Here is a 5,052-nt window from a genome sequence, read left to right on the forward strand (position 1 = left end):
AAACTCATCAGAGTGGAAATTTTAACAAGAAAATCCAGGCTTAGTATAAAAGAACATTTTCGGAAATTAGACATGGACAAAAGTCGGAGAAGCCTCATTGAAAAGTAACTATTTCCTGTTTAAATATATTGAAACAGAGGCCAAATAGCCATTTGTCAGTAGTGACGTTTAAAGTATCATGGATTGCATAAGAAGACCTCTTCTGATTCTGCTGTTCAGTAAGTGTACGTGGAATTGACTGGCTACATCTTAAAATTTTAAATGGATTCTATGAAAACAAATACTCACTCAAATCAAAGCCTCTTAGTCTCTTAAAAGACAATAGCTGTTTTGGACTGAGTGTCCCCCAAAACTTTACCCTCACTGTGACAGTGTTAAGAGGGTGGGAAATCCTATTTGGTAATTGGAGGGGTGATTAGATTGCAGGACCATGCAGTAGTGAATGGATTAATGGTGGCCAGGGCCACGGATCTCAGGGCTTTAAAAGAGTGAATGAGGAGGTTGTTCTCTCACTCTCTCCACTCCACCACTTTCTACCATGCGAGGCCCCTGCATTGCTGTAAAGCTACCACTAAAGAAGACCCTCACCATAAGTATTTCCTGGACTTTGGACTTCCAGCCTCCAAAACTATATGCAATAATTGTTGTTTTCTTATAAATTGCCCAGTTCCAGACTTATTTGTTATAAGCAACAGAAGCAGGCAAATGTACTGGGTAAGGTTCCAGAAAAGAGAAACACAAAAATGCCTGTCACATAAATTACCAGAAAGATCTGTATATAACAGCTTCCTTATATAACCCGAGTACACTGCTTGTCAAATACTGGCAAACAAAGATGTATCCCTCCCCATTTATGGCATATACAGATAAAACTATGCCTCCCCACCCTCCAGACAATTATAGAGAGACAGAGAAAGTGGGGATTTGTTATTATTTGTTTTCAATGTCTCTTGTATAGTAAATATGCTCAGGAGTCCCAGTGATCAGTTGAAAACTAATTTTGAAGGGAAAAAAAGCCTCTTCTGAAGTGTTTATTTTTAAAAGACAAAACACTTTACAGCATATTAGGAGTTTAAAAAAAATTAAAAAGTAACAATAACAAGAAAAAGGTGTTATTCAAATAACATAATGAAACCTAATGAAAACACTCTGAGTACCCAGGACCATTAGCTATAATACATTTCACACACAAAAGCAAAATTCTCTTACTCCATTGATTCTTTCTCCTTCAAATTTTATTTTATAATTATGTGGGAACAATAGAAAGGGGAAAAAAGATTCCTTTCTCAGTCACTCTAAAACTGGACATCTTTGGGTAGCACTAAATGCATGAAAATAAGGGAAGAAGAAATTATCTTGGGTGCTCAGGGCTTTCAAAAAACAATGCACAGCAAAATGAGGAGATTGAACTTTACTTTTGGCAGCCAGTTCGCATAACAATACTTATTAAATATCTCTGTGTACAAGATATTTCACATGGTTCTCAGGTGCATATAAACAATATAGCACAATGTTTTCTGCTAATACACTTAAGTAAAATAGGAAATGATAAATTAATTATACCTACTCTATTAGGTACGTTGTTTATGTTAAAGTCAATGCCAGTAAAATCTCATAAGGCAAGTATTATTATTCCTCTAATACCAGTGAGATAACTGAGGTTTAGAGAGGTTGTTTAACTAGAAGCTCAATAGCAACTGCTAGAATTTGTCCTCAAACTTGAATACATTTTACTCCAAACTCACAATTTAAAAGTTCTGTACGAAAGAACTGGTAAGTGCTACATAAGTGTTGTGAACTGTATTGGAATATAGAAAAGAAATAACTCTAAATTGGAATGAGCCAGAAAGTTTTCATGTAGAATGGAAGTCTTTTTGAAGGATGAGAATTATTTACGTAAGCTGAGAAAAAGGGACAGGTGGACTTCAAAGAATTTGTAAAATTTACTGAAACACAAACAATTAAATTTATTAAAACAATTATATGCCAATTCAGTGGCAACATAGCTGTAGACGTGAAAACTGATTGGGAAATATTGAGCCTTTTTGTCAACTCTCAGACAACATTTTTTAAATGACCTTCAACTCTATGTTCACCAAAACCACTTGCATTTTTCAGTCATAGAAGTAAGATATCTTTAAAGATTTTCCTTTCTTATTTAGATCTTCATTTTACCTGGAAATGATTTTGTGTTTGTTACAAGGCAGGATTATAAATTTATTTGTATCCCAATATCACCAGGTTGACTGTAATTAGTGATAATGAAGGTAATTATGACTTGGATAATAATGCATATTATGCATTCTAGGCGCCAGTTATTCATCTTACTACTTTACATATATTAATTAATTAATCCTTAAAAGAAACCTATCTGGAAAGCATGCCTTCATTATTCCCACTCTACAGATGAGGAAACTGAGGTGCACAGATGTAAACTAACTGCTCAAGATTACAAAGCTGATAAATGCACATCTGAGACTTGGATGCAAGCATCTGGCTCCAGATTTGTGCCCTTAACTGCTGTAACACAGCTCTCAGATGGATAGTCAATGATTCAGCGTCATTTATTTTAAATACCTATCCTTTGCTCACTGATCTGCAGTAAATATCATGTCCATATAATGAGGGTTTATTTCTCACCTCTCTTTTCTGTTCCACTTATATATTTTTCTATTCTTGCACGGATATAATTCTGTCTTAATTACTATACCTATGACAAATACTGTGATTAAGAAGTTTGTCAATTCTTTTATTCTTCTTTAATAGTACCTTGACTATTCTTGGTTCTTTGTATTTTTAATTTAAAAAAAAATTGTCAAGTAATGTCAGAAAAATAAATTTTTTAAATTGGGATTTTGATTGATATGATCAATATATTCTTGAACAGATGGTCCAATTTGGAGATAACTTACATCTTTAAATTTTTAGGTCTTCTTTTATATCATTGTAGGATGTCTATTCATCTGTCAAAAGGGTCTTCCTTTTTGACAGTGTTCTGCTCATTTTCCCTCAACAATTATTCATGAAATTATTGAGGAAAACCACTCCAGGTATGATATAGATTTGATTACACTAAACATTTAGGAAAACTGCCGTTTGAACTAAAAATTTTATGTAATCTTGGCTGTCAAGTCTTTATTAGAATTTTCTTCTGGTGACAACTTTTTAAGGAAATTGTCACCAGAACTCCTTTCTAAAATGACCAACTTTTATTGCAGTCTTCTTGAGACAAAGAATTGTGAAGGGTTTTAGACTCAGCTCTCATATTCACAGAAATCATAGCCCTGTGAAGTTGTAGATTTATATCAGAAGATTCATGAATTCAATTGGGGCAGGTGTTGGGACTGTGTTCTTATCCCTTGGTGTACATTGTGTCTAGGAGAACCAGAGCTTGTCAAGTTCATCATTTTTGTGACATTTTTTTGTGATGAGTTTTGTCCCCAGAGCAAAACTGTCTCTGATTCTGGGTTCCCATGTTCCTTTCAATATTCTAGCTAACTCATCAATGCAATTAATAATTTTAAGAAAAAAAATATATTCTCATAACTGCAACACTTCTGTTTCCTGGCTACCTGTCATCTACTTTACTATGAACATAACTCAATTTTATTTATTTAAATAGTTTACAGCTATTATTTCCCACACTTCTTGAATATTTGTGCATTGTGATATAATGAGAAAGACATATTTAGTCTCTGTCTTCAGTTTCTAAGATAGAGTTCCTGCAACCTTTGCAGATCTCAATTTTATTTATTTAAATAGTTTACAGCTATTATTTCCCACACTTCTTGAATATTTGTGCATTGTGATATAATAAGAAAGACATATTTAGTCTCTGTCTTCAGTTTCTAAGATAGAGTTCCTGCAACCTTTGCAGATAGGGGCACCAAGAGAATCTTTTATTATAATATTTTGTCTTTGACCCAAGTTCCTGACACAGAGATCCTAAGATCTTTGTAATTTCCTGAGTTATAGAACCATCTGATACAGAGCTCCTAAATATCTTGAAATTTCCAGGATGATAGGAACATTTTGTTGTTGTTGTTCTGAAGAGGTGACTCTCGGTGGGCTCCTGGATAGACTCCAAATGGGGGCTGGTTGTCAGGGTAACCAACCTTGTGATAACAGGGTTGGAACTTTTATCTCCACCTTCCTGACCTAAGGGGAGGATAGAGGGGTTGAAAGTTGAGTTAATCGCCAATGTGTGATTATGAAATCATTCGTGCCTACATATGTGGCCTTCATAAAAACTCAAAAAGGATTGAGTTCAGGGAGCTTCTGGAGGGTAGCACACCCAGAGAGTGCATGGAAGCCCTGTACCCCTTCCCACGTACCTTGCCCTGTGCATCTCTACCATCTGGCTGTTAACTGTATCCTTCGTAATATCCTTCATAATTAATGGGTAAATGTAAGTAAAGCATTTCTCTAAGTTTTGTGAGCTGCTTAATTAATCAAACTCAAGGAGGGCATCTTGGGAACCCCCAATTTATAGCTGGTCAGTCAGACGTGTAGTTGACAACCTGCTACTTGTGATTGGTGTCTCAAGTGAGGGACAATCTTGTGGCACTGAGACCTCAACCTGTGGGATTTGATACTATCTCCAAGTAGATAGTGTCAGAATTGAATTAAACTGTAACACTAAGTTGCTGTTCACTGGAGAATCCGGTGTCAGAAGTATTGTTTAAGTAACTGTGTAAGAGCGTAGAGAGAAAAATGTTGTTTTGTTTTTATTTCCAGTAAGACACTATATTAGAAAATTTCCTAACTTTTACGAACTGCATAATTATGAGAATGTATGCATTTACATAAAACATATCTATTATTTCACTTTTTGTACTTTCTACAAATAACCTTAACTCCTTACAAATTACTGATATTACTGTTTAATATTAAAATTTGTGAGAAAATAAGAAAGATATAAGTGACTATAGAGAGGAGCTGAATTTTAACAATAAAAAAAAATACATATGGTGTGCAATATATCTACGAAGAAAGTATAAGAACAGAAACATACTAATGACTCCTTCAACGTATGAGAGGTACAGTCTAAAA

This window comes from Galeopterus variegatus, unplaced genomic scaffold (assembly GCF_000696425.1).
Source record: "Galeopterus variegatus unplaced genomic scaffold, G_variegatus-3.0.2 Scaffold1304, whole genome shotgun sequence".
NCBI lineage: Eukaryota > Metazoa > Chordata > Mammalia > Dermoptera > Cynocephalidae > Galeopterus > Galeopterus variegatus.